The sequence below is a fragment of the Argiope bruennichi genome, chromosome 5 (assembly GCF_947563725.1).
Source record: "Argiope bruennichi chromosome 5, qqArgBrue1.1, whole genome shotgun sequence".
Taxonomy (NCBI): Eukaryota; Metazoa; Arthropoda; class Arachnida; order Araneae; family Araneidae; genus Argiope; species Argiope bruennichi.
The window spans coordinates 36,166,310-36,179,838 of NC_079155.1; the positions used below are offsets into that span (position 1 = coordinate 36,166,310).

General features: G+C 28.6%; 1 protein-coding gene across 1 annotated transcript in view; it reads left to right on the plus strand.

Moving 5' to 3' along the window:
- Positions 1-13,529, plus strand: part of LOC129968547 (protein Wnt-5b-like) — a 678,623-nt gene that overhangs the window by 461,956 nt on the left and 203,138 nt on the right. The window lies entirely within an intron of this gene.

Consider the following 13,529-nt stretch of genomic DNA (forward strand, 5'->3'; position numbering starts at 1 on the left):
ATGCAAGAAGAGCCATATTTACCAATCTTTCGTTATTAAGATAGCATTTCATTTTAAACATTATATCTTTGATCATGTTTCTTTACCTATATTGATAATAAAGAAAAATTTGCATGTTGGCGATCTACAAGGTACATTTTTAACCTAAATCTACCAAATAATGCGCATACATAATTTGGGAAAAGAGAATATGTATCTCAGTGTTATTTTTTGAAACTTTAATTAATTCAAAATTTGTCGCAATAACCCGCGAAATTATTATTACATATACAGTTTTTTTAAGCCATTTAAAAATTAAGAAAATTTTTTTTTGATGATATCAATTTAACTGTCGTATAATTTCCCTTGCTTTTTACAATTTTTTAAAATAATATTTTTATGCAAAATTGACAGCAATACTTTTTCATAGCTACATTGAAATTCAAGCCGCTTTCATCGTTTATTTATGAGTTTTTATTCCGTTGTTAAAAGCAAAGAAATAAAAATTTTGTTTATATTATCCTTTCCCTTGATAATGCTATAATACATTTTTGTTTTTTGATTTTATTACACCCAGTTTTTCTCTTGCATTCTATAAACAAAGCAAGCTAAGGTATGTAGCATACAAAGAAAAAAAAACTCACATGCTGAATTATTTTACCTCTAATGCCACAATTCAGTTAAAATGCTACTTTGTATGGTGACATAAGATCCCCAAATTGCGTTACACCAATTTCACTGTTGAATCAAAAACGCATCAACAAAAAGGAAGTGAAGTTAAACACCACATAAGACGAAGTGCTATTAGATATTTGGTAATGTGCACAATTCATACGCTTTTGATAACTGATTTGATTCTTTTAGGAAGATTTGTGCATTAGTTCAGGCGTAGAACTTCTGCTTTTCAACTTTCGAGATGTTTGACCTAAGATATAGAAGAGTTTAGTAATGTGTGACCTAAGATCTAAAAGAATTTAATAATGTTTGACCTAAGATCTAGAAGAGTTTTATAATGTTTGACCTAAGATGTAGAAGAGTTTAATAATGTTTGACCTAAGATGTAGAAGAGTTTAATAATGTTTGACTTAAGATGTAGAAGAGTTTAATGATGTTTGACTTAAGATGTAGAAGAGTTTAATGATGTTTGACCTAAGATATAGAAGAGTTTAGTAATGTGTGACCTAAGATCTAAAAGAATTTAATAATGTTTGACCTAAGATCTAGAAGAGTTTTATAATGTTTGACCTAAGATGTAGAAGAGTTTAATAATGTTTGACCTAAGATGTAGAAGAGTTTAATAATGTTTGACCTAAGATGTAGAAGAGTTTAATAATGTTTGATCTAAGATGTAGAAGAGTTTAATAATGTTTGACCTAAGATGTAGAAGGGTTTTCAGTATTTGATTTTAAAATGTTTAGAAGAATTTAACAATGTTTGACTTAAGAAGTAGGTTTCATTTAGTGGTAATTGCTCTTTACTTTGAATGGCCTGCAGTTTGATACTGATCTTTAGTTTTAGTATAAAGGTCACATACTCACATTTATTCTTCTTTTTTGTTTCCACTAGAACCAATATTCGATGCAAATCTACAATTTTGAGCAAAGTCACAATGAGATTTTTTTTCATCCAGCTTATCGCAGTTCTGGCCATGTGTAAATGTGTCGAAAAGTTCTTGAATTCAAAAATTTTTAATTACTACGGCAGTTAAAAAAATGGCATTGCAGATATAGTTATCCAATAAATATGGATGTACCATTTTAATTTGAATAGAAATAAAATGACAAATAATAAGGAAAAATACAGTTGTAGAATATTAGAAATGTGAGGGGGAGGGGGGAAAAAGAGGAAGAAATATGAAGTGGAAATTAGTTTTAAATACTATAGACTATATACTGATTTTATATCAGCAGTTTGGTTTGCTATAGTGAGACATCAGGTCTCAGTAGATTTAAATTTGGGTAAATAACTCGGTACCAAAACAGTGAGTCTTCTGCTTTGTCTTTTATTCAAAGGATGATTGACTTAGTAGGATTTGATTTCCTTGAATACTTCATTATCACTATTGTCGAATTTACCAAAGTATATTTGGAAAGATCATTTATGCAGTAATTTTTGCAAAATGAATGTATTTTTGCAGCAGAACTAGTGTCAGCAGTGTTGCTGATTTGAATTGCTGTTTTACTTTGAAAGGTTTCAGGTTTTATTTTGGTTGTTGCAAATTAAAGATATGCTTACAGATGCACTAATGTTAAATTTGGTACTAATTTGACATGTTATATTTTGAAAGATTTCAAGTTCTTTAATGTGGGTTTTTACCACCACTTACATTGGGAGAAAGATACCTAATTGATGAAAGGCCTAATCATAGTTGTATAAACAAGCATTTTCTGTTTGGATGCAGAGTTATCGGTTGAGTCTTGATTGGCATTTTTTAAGTTTCTTTTGATTTTTTAAGTATGGTAACTTTCATTGTGAAATGTTACACCAAAGAAGTTGCTTTATTGTTCGAAGGAATGCTATTTCTAAATAATTTAGGAGGGCAGAAGGGGGGGGGGACTCCTTTTCTATATGAAAGAACGATGTAATTTTTTCTAATGTCAGTCATTTGTATACAACCTATTCAACATTGGTATTAAATTGAAATGTTTAAATCTCTTCGAGATGGTCAATGGGATCGTATGCATTTTGTTTCAAACGTTGTAAAAGACGCACAATACATAATGTAGTATTAATTTTGTTGATAATTCGGTTGATAGTTCGATCTATTGCTTTAAGAATCGTCCTTGAAATTAAGGTGAGAGTGAAATGTTACTTGACTAGTCCAGAAGTTGTACGTTGAGCAGTTCAATAAACTTGATAGCACATTATTTCATTAGAAAACACGAAACGCAGGTAATAAAACCCAGCAGAAACATACACAGAAACTTTGAGAAATCAATAATACATATGCAAGCAGAAAAATCATTATTAAACAGCGACGAGAGCACGATAGGGTTCAGAATGCAGCTAGAGAGCTCACTCTAGATCAACATTCCGAACAAAGAATTCACTAGACTAACTCGCTTCAAAACTACTTCAAAACAGTTTGGATAGGTTCTTCGACAAGACACAGAGCCTTCTAGAAAAACAGCTAATCTCGAGTCCTATTAATTCTTGTATTTTTGGGAACCTTAATCTTTGTCGCCAAATTCATAGCCAAAGCAGGGAATTATCGATGTGGTATCCAATCAGCATTCATTAAAATATCTGTAAAATTCTTTTCTCTACTATGAGACTAATTACTCAGGGGAGCAATGTTATAGATTCATAGCATTCTGGCAGAGTTTGATAGTAGCCGTTATTATTTTTTTTTCTTTCTGAGGCTGAGTGGGGGATTGCTCTTTTCGAGTGTTAACCCCTTTAATTAAGGAAAGAACACTTTCATTTATTTCTCTAACGAAAGGTTTCATAATATGCTAAAATTAAACATAATTCCATTCAAGCTATCGGCAGAACTGCTCTTGCATCAGGTATTTTATGACTTCCACTTCAATGGAAACAATATTGATAACTACATAGAAGAACTACAATTCAGTTAAAATTGCATAATTACCATATTGAAATTTCCAACCTTATATTTTGGATATTCCAAGGTTAAAGACATTTTTCAGTTCGCTTGAAGTGCGTTGTGAATTTTTAGTGATCGTTCAAGACTACTTGTTAATGCATTAAATTGTTTATCATCAGCGATGAGACTATGCTTGTTATGTTTCTGAATTAAATTCTATATTATAGTTCAATATCAAATTTTGGTCCAAATTTACCAAATAAAGGAATTCTTTAATAAATTTGGACCAAAATTTGATATGGATCTATAATTCTAATTTTAAAACCACACGCAAAAAGAAAAATCGGCCAGTTGCTTTTATTTTTGAGCATTTAGTGTTCACATTATGTGAACGAGCAGACAGACAAAAATCCTGTGGATGGATTATTCTGTCCAAAATTTATTGGATCGTTGCCTAAGTTTTGCACCATATTTTCAAAGCATCAAATTTCCTCCTATGAATTCATTGCCTTTTTATTCTCTCAGACAGATAGACACCGAAATTCAAAAAAGGGTTTTTCAATTTGAGGAAAGTAAATATAAACAAATTGGAGATAAATTTAAATAAAAAAGAAATCTACGATCACAAATTTCAAGTTATCGTGTGAGGACATTATTATTTTTAAGACATTATTTGTCTTAATTAAGCCAAATAATGTTATAAACCAGTTAATTAAGCCATAAACCAGTTTAAACCACTTTACGAGAGCCCCAAAATGTTTTGGCCAGGATAGAAAAAATTGAAAATTAAAATTGCCATTTATGTTTTATTCATTGCCTACACGATTTCGAGCTTCAAAAGCCCCTATCCAAAACAACATCATGTTCTCACAAAAAGGAATGCCAAGTTTGGAAGTTGTGTAACGAGCGTTTCCGTCGCAATGCGATTTCCAAATGATAAACTATTTACCAATAAATTCTTAAACAGATTAATTTATATAGAATTTTTATGAAAACAATATTTTTGTAAACAGAAACTGCTATTTTCTAATTTCTGAGATCATAAAACAATTTCATAATGAATTAATTTTAGAACAGGAGTCAAATCCTTCAATGTTTCCCACTTAAGAATGAATGGAGTGATATTTCCCCACTGAGGGAAAGAGAAAATACTTTTATCAAAACTGTTATTGAACGCGAGTGAAGTTTTTTTGAATATATTATAAAAATCAAATTATTTAATTTCCCTCTAAAAAATTACATTCCTTGAAAACAATAGCTATTATGCCATAGTTTTACGTCCACCTTTTAAAAACGTATCTGCTGTCAAAGAAGCTTACGTAATAATAAAGCAATACTGGTAAAAGCAGGTCAACCTTTTAAAAACGCATCTGCTTTCAAAGATTCATACATAATAATGCAATACATGATAAAAAGGAAAAATGTTAAAATTTTGTGGTTCAATTTTTTTTTTTTACGATTACAATACTTTTTCTCCGTATACTTTTCAAACGGAAAACTGGAAATTTCAGAAGCAATTTTAGCAGATAAAAGAGTATAATTTTGAAAGAAATTTTATCGCTAAATAGTTTTATTTTTATAATCTCGATTTTTTGCGAATTCAGTACCCGTGCGAGAAAGTCACATTTTCCATTTCACTTAGCAGGTGTACTTGTTCTTCTAAAAATAGAAACAAAATAAAATAATATTATTAGAATAAAACGAAATCCATCTCTCAATGCATTTTTTTTTTCAAGTTTGAAACAAAATTGTTTAACCTTCAGACATTCAAATAAAATGGCGATATCACGTACGATAGATAAACTGAAATTTATTTTAAGCAGGTGCAAATGGTAAACTAATTTTAATAAACAGATGTATACTGCAAATGCGGAACGAAAAATTCAGTATGCGCTTGCTGTCAGCTACGACAGCTCCAAATGTTAGTTTTAATATGATTACAGCGTTTTTTTTTTCCACACATTGTACGTCAATACTACTTACTACTACGCATTCTGAGTTACGCTATGTGAAAGGTGGATTTCATCATTCATGCATTCGGTTTGTACGCGTTTTCTGTCACGTATCCAGGTCATGTTTAAGGACGAGTCATACGTGTTCCGATTAACAATATTTAAATGAAGACATTTGTAAGTTTCTGACGAGTGCTTAATTTTTTTGTTTATGCCCTTTTGATAGAAACTTAAATCATTAAAAGAAAATGCATCCGTTAATGCTCGCATGTCATGGAAATTGAAAATTATTTTTTTTCTTGTATTTTAGATGAAAAGATTTTAATTCAAAGCTACATATTTTAAGATGAAAAATTGAGAGCATTATCAGTTTTTTTTTAGTAGAAATATTTGACTTTTAACTCCTGATTGTTTTCTGCCCCCGCCCCTTTTTTTAATTTTGGATTTTAACTATTTCCCAATTTAGAATATAGGGTGTTCATTAATTATTGTTGGGGTTTCCGTACCTCATAACTTTCGAATAAAAAATATTACGCAAAAACTGATTACATATTCGTAAATTACAACTCAAAGAATTTTATTAATGATATTAAAATGTAAAGCTTGCACAATTTGCACTTTGTAGGCATTCAGTTGAAGGCAATTATGGAGAACGTTCCATATCGTCGTATGTGCTCGGTCTTCACGCTCCCTTTCGGTGTAGAACGCTACCAGTTTCCTGAAATTGTGTTAACCAGCGTCTGATAGAATTATCCGAAGGAGGATCTTTCTTGTACGTGGTCCTGAAGCGACGTTGAGTAGTTATGACTGATTTAGTTTCGAAAAACCACAATACACACATTGCTTTTTCTTGCACGGTCACCATTTTTATTTATGACGTCATAATTACCCAGACTGCAAATGCGCTAAGATCGCATTGTTGCCACGTAAAATTCTTTGAGTTGTAATTTACGAATACGTAATACGGTTTTTGTGTAATATTTTTTATTTGAAAGTTATGAGGTACGGAAACCCCGACAATAATTAATGAACACCCTATATATTGAGAAATCTTAAAATAGAATTTGAAACATCAGGATTGCTTAACTCTAAAAGGCTGTTTTATTATAGATTTGGATGCCAAAAGTGAATCATAAATTTTATTGAAAAATGCATTTAACATTTTTTTGCAAGTAATATTTTTGTTGAAGCCCCATCTAGATATTGCAATAAATGGTGGTATACTTTTATATATTTTGGTGTAATATATTTTTCTTTAAAAAATTTAATTTAAATGGAAATCTATTTCAGATTTTAAAGTTATTATTTCAAATATTTATCATGATGCTCTGAAGATCCTGTTTTTAAAACATGTTTCAATCATTCATTAATAAAGTTTAAATTAGTCATATTGGCATTAATTTTTGTGACGTATTAAATATGCATTAAAAGAACTAAACGATCATCCAATTCACTTCGTTTAATATGATTATTTTTTTCCCAACGGACAAGTTATTATATGTTTATTTTATTCATTTTCTTAAGTTTAAAACTTTTTCTTATTCATTTTTTTAGTTTAAAACTATATTTTATTCATTTTCTTAAGCGTGGAACGTTTTTCTCTTTTTTACTTTACTTTAACAATATACTATTCTTGTCACTAAACAGTAACAGTATTTTGCTCTGGCAAAAGGATAGAGTTAAACCTTTCTTTCAGTTCTTGAAAATAGGACAGCAACATTATTTATGTATCGATGTGCGTTTGAAATTGTAACATTTCGGACTGAATCCCCTTACAACATTTTGTTAATTTTATTTCCTCAAAGCTATACAACTGAAAACCTATATTGTGATAAGTCCCACCTTGATCTCCACAAATACTTGAATAAGAAACCGCCTTATAAGTTTCTCACATCCTTGGTAAGTATATTAATGCTATCTGGTAGAATAACTGTCACTTTAATGGTGGAACATGTCACTTTGAGGGAATGTACACTTATTCTTGGAGAACAATGAATACGGTTGTATCGATCATGTTTCTAAAGATTCTATAGGTTCTATTCTCCGCTTTTGCGATGATAATAATCCATACCACTCAATATGCTTAGACAAGGCGGCGATTAACTCGGTCGGGATTAAAGTAATATGTTGCTCAAAGACTTAGCAATGAATTCTATTAAGTTTTTCCTATTAATTTTTAAGATAGAGATATTAAATCTTAAGTTATATCGTGTCATTCGGGATACATTAAAATAACTTTGATGTGTGTTCCAAAATTTCTAATCTGATATATTTTTTATTACTAGTAGAGAATATATCTGGATAATCACATAAACAAACTAGTCAACTGCCTAGAGAGACTTCATGACTTTAGAGGAATCTTAAGATGTAAAATCTTTTTTCGAGGTATTTTCAAGGTACTCTAATTTCTTGTTTACATTTCATTAAAAAAAAGCCTTATAATCGAACTAATTTGAATTGAACTTCAGAAAAATACTCTTCGGAACTTTTTCTTATTCTTGAATTCACTTGCAATTCAATATGGTCTCTTTTTTCTTCTTTTGCAGTTGGCACTAACTTATAAGGCAGTAACTCTGGCAAACTTTGTATTAAAAAATTTAAAAAAAATGTTACATTTTTTTATAATTTGTTTATTGTTTTATTTAAATTTATTTTCAATTTAAACTAACAAAATTTACACCCTGAATTCTAAAATTAATTTTTTTTGTCGATGGCCTGCGATTACGTATTTTGTTGTTTCAGTATGACATAATATTTTTTATTTACTACTTATATAAGCTGATTAATTAAAGAATAAATTACAATCAGTAAAAAAATATGTGGTTTTGAAATTTGTTTCGGGAGGGAAAGTAGGAGAAATCTGCATTGCCCAAATAAACTTACAGAGCTTAATCCGGCCCTGATAAGCAAAAGCAGTCCAGAAAACTATATTGAATTAAAATAAAAAAATATTACTTTAAAATTTATTACATCAATATAATCTTAATTTGTGAATTATTAAGGCTTTATGGGCTTAAAAAACTTTCTAATAAATATACACTTTGACCACAAAATTTTTCAACTCGAATAAACCGAGAGACAAATAAATATAGTTTAACCCTTTTTTGAAAAATAAATAATTGCATAGTTATTCATAAGTAAATTACAACGGCCAATTATTAAATCTTGAAATTAATTCCTGAATTATTCGTTTTCTGAAATTTTCATAAATTTCTAAATTTATCTCGATTGAGAATGCAGTTGAAAATGATGACTAACTACTGTAAAAGAAATAAGCTACATTTCGCAAATGTAAATCAGTATTCAATTTGATTATTATTTTAGGTATTGTTTGTAACAAAAGCAATTATAAATATTTATATCACAGGATACGGCTCCTTGAGAGAAGCAAAAATGAAAGGCACAAATAAGTGCAAATAATTCGACACCTTTATCACTGAAGACACAATAAGAAAATTTTCAATTTAAATAAAATTCAATTTTAAATAAAAAAAACTATTATTTTGATAAGTAACGAAAACGATATTTTGAAATTACTTACTGAAATATGCAAAATTCATTGAACGACAACAAAAATCATCAAGGACTTTGTAAACGAAATTTATTTAGAATTTTGGTCTCAAATACTGAAAAGTAGAGAAACATCTTCTTAACTGTAACCCCTTTTTATTGTAACACAGAATGTCTTTCAAATAACCAAACAATTGATATTAACCCATTCTTTAAATCAATTTCCAAAATCGATCCCCCCTGTTTGATAATGGAATAACCAATTATAAAAAAAGAATGCAGCGTATTGTGTAAAATTCAGACAAGTCCATCCTCGTAAAACAGGTTGTAAAGCTCCATCCGAAAGGTGATGAACTGCAAACAGGTGTTAAAGCGTGGGTGGGGAGTTTGTCTGCTTCCCTGTCGATATTGCTATTGACCTGAATCATTTGCCATGACTCATCATAATGATAACTGCTAAAGAAAAATGGTTAACCCGGGCGATTCTTATTTGTCCGCTCGAATTTTTTTCCAGACTAGGTGGTTGTCGTGATGCTCATAGTGCAGATGTCCTTTTGAATCGCGTGAGCAGGACAGCTGTTCACTTTCCTTTGTAAAAACATTTGAACAAACAAACATAATTTCGTTTATTTTCAGTAAACAGGTCAAAATATAGCATTGAAGCTATGGAAAACTGATGTAAGGACAATTATCAATGTCGTGATTTATTCAGATGAGAATACAAATATATCTTGAGATTGGGTCGGAAAATCGTATAAAGATAAGAAAAATAAACTTCAGATGAAACTGTATGGTGTTCGTACCTAATCTCGATGTATGTTTTGTGAGGTTATATATATTAATTGAATTCATACCATAAGAATTATATAAAATACATTTTTTATTAATCTAGGCTACGATTAATAAATTATTAGATTATGATTAATAAATGATTAGGTTGTGATTAATAAATGATTAGGTTATGATTCATAAATGATTAGGCTATGATTCATAAATGATTAGGTTATGATTAATAAATGATTAGGTTATGATTCATAAATGATTAGGCTGTGATTAATAAATGATTAGGTTATGATTCATAAATGATTACTCTATGATTAATAAATGATTAAGCTGCGATTAATAAATGATTAGGATATGATTCATAAATGATTACTCTATGATTAATAAATGATTAAGCTGCGATTAATAAATGATTAGGTTATGATTAAATAATAATAAAACTGTTTAAAATACAGTGAAATTCAACTAATATAAAGCCCGTGGGTCCACAATAGAAATTGGAATTAAGGAGATTTTGGTCTTGAAAAACGAGACCACCAAAAGAAATTCATTATTTTTAAGCTAAAAATGTTAAGAAAGATTTATTTTTAATTTTTAATAGTTTTAAATAATAATATTTTTTTCTTTAGAAATACGTTGTAAACATTTAGTTACTAAAATAATGATAGTTAAAATAAAATTATATTAATAAAAAATTATTTCATTAAATAAGGTGGTAATTTTCATAAAAAAAAAAACCATATACGACAGTTTGAGTACAATCAATGTGTAAAGAAATTTCAAAAATAAACAGTGCAATTCAGAACGTAGTTGTTAAAAGTTTATAAGGAAAGGAAACCTTTTCATTTTCTTAGACTGATTAAGTTGAATTTTTTTTAACGCTTTTAGATTGTACAATCTTCTTAGTACATAAGAATTTTAGCACTTTTTCTACTACAATCATTGATGCCATGAGGAGAAAAAATTTTTTATTTACAGATTGAATAAATGAAACCAAATCAGAAATAGAATAATTTTTTAACAAACTCTAGTGTTTATTTCGAATTAACCAAAATAAATTCAAATTACATATGATATTACAATGTTAACACATTTACTGGAAATCCAAGCAATCAGAGGAAAAATTATTGAAAAATTCAATTTTTCGTTAATTAAGTTCTATTATAATTAGATTATTATATAATAAAACAATTCTATTTTGATCAAATTCTTTTATAACAAAATTTGATTCAAATTGAGATAAAATATCTCAAATCAAAACAAATGAATAAATAAAATAAAAATAAGGAAATATATTGTTTTATAGAAGTAAACTTCGCTTAATATTTTTTTAGAAATCTATTTTGACTAGCATTATTTCTAATTAATTTGACTGAAGAATTTGATTTGATGAATTAATAGATTAGCACTCAAAAATAAAGCCTTTATTCACAAGAGTTTTTGAGTGAAAGTTTTAAAATCCGAAAAAAGATAATTTCAATTTTCCTATGTGTTTTGGATCCAAATGATTACTTTAAACAGGAAATCTCATCATGAAAATGGCCAATATCAATTTTTGCTAAATTGCTTTGTAAGTTTAGTTTAATTTAATTATTTTACCGTTAGTTTTAAAGTAGCAGAAGGGATAATTTGGAACGGTTTCGTAATTTTGAACCGTGACTAAGTAACATTTCGTTATGTAAAAATATAGTCTATCAAAGCAATTAATTTAGCTATTTTTTTCTTCCGTTAACGCAAATTCTTATTGAATTATTCTAATTATGACTTAACATATAGTCGTAATGTTAAAAAGGTTGAAATTTTTTCCCTCTTTTTTTTACTGTTATTTATCCTATTTTAATAATTTTTTTTAAAAAAAATCCATGATTCAATATATAATTAATGTAACGAAAAGTGTTTATTTGCGAATATTATATACGATATTTACATTTTGCGAACAATAACAATCAGTTCACCTTTAAACTATAAATGCTTAAAAATGATTCCATTACCAGCTCAAGTTTTTAATTATTATATTACTAATTTTTTTTATCTAATCGTTTGCCACTTCACATCTTTTACATTTTTTAACTAAATAATAAGGAGCATTGCAGTCGCAAAAAGTTCGCTGACGAGCTTTAAATGAATCTCCAAATTTTCAGACCTCTGCAAATACGAGGAAAAGAAACCATTTTAAAGGAATTTTAGACATCCAGTCCGAAACATCATAGCATAATACGTTTTCGTCTTGATCTGTCTGCCTTTATACTATATTTAAAAATTCGCTCTCATTTATAACAACGATAACGAAAAAAAGTATGTAATATCGTCTAATGAGCGCATGATACAAAAGATCTAAGTTACCCATTTCTTTGTCTACAAATCGTCTTCATTGTATTTAAGAAGAAATTAACAAAAATTAATTTCAATAAAAAGTAATATGATAGTGTTTTAAGTTTGTTTTGCCTATAAATAATTTTTAAAATGTGTTCTTAACTATACAACAACGATAACGTTTAGTAAAAAAATGTAATGTTAACATCCCAACAATCTATTAATGTATTGTGATTGCCTAAATAAATGGTGAAGATAATGAAAAATGCTTTTGAAAATAAAACTCGCCTAAAAATAAAAATAAAAAATATTAGAAAGAATTATAGGAAATAAAACTGATGGCATTGAAAGGATTATTTAAAAAAATGATACAAAAATGGTATGATATATTAATGAAGGGAAAAGTTCAAATTTTGATTCTTTGATAAACTTTGATTCTTAGGAAAAAGAAAAAAAATACCTCTTTCTTATTCAATATCTGCTATCCATGACCTAACTACATGGTAAATCTGGTGCCCCTAGGTCAAACAAGTTGCTTTGTGGGGCTTTTCAGAGATTTTTTTTTCTTAGATACATTGCATAAAGCAATATGCAGATAGTATGCTTATCTTTAAACGTTATCACGCTAAAAATTGTTTTTGGAACTATGTGCGAATATGATAGCTCAAAAATAAAGAAGAAAGAGAGGATGAAAGAATTGTTATCTTTACATGATAGCAGATACTATCTAATTTTGATTGAAATCCGTTTGGGGGTTGTATGTTCATCTTCTAACAGATTAATATGATAATTCAAAATGAGGACAACAAGATAAATGAAACTTTGTATACGGTTTTGTTAATGGAGTTGAAGATCTTAATCACATTTTGGGCCAAAAAACTTACAGAGCTCCGTTAAAAGGTTTTAATCAGTCGATCTGTCTATTGTTGCCTTTACAATAATGCAGCAAAAAATAAGTGAGGTTTCATAAATGAAAGCTATTATGTGGTCTTGTCATTCAAAATTTTGGTAATTTTCAAATTTTGGATCCAAACAGTACAAACTGCATATGTTCGATTCTTTTTACTGTATTAAAAAACTAAACTGGAAACTAGCAGTACTTTGTATTTCCTTTATGAGAAGAAGTTGTGTAGAGAAATCTTTGCAGGTTATGGCCTAAAAATGATAAATATTCTTTTAACTTTGATAATAATTTTACTAGAGACATTTGCATCTTAATATAACAGCCATTTAAATAGAATATAAAAGCGTGTAAATCAGCAAGTATTAGATTTTATAAATTCCTAGAATGACACAATTTCCATGCACATTAATCATTTGAAGTTAGCAAATTCTGATAAAAGATAAAACAAAAGGAAAAAGAACTAGTAAACAATAAAGACAAAAGAAAAAGAGTTATTTCTCTCTTTAAACACGTCCTTGTTGATAAAATAAAGCGATAAACA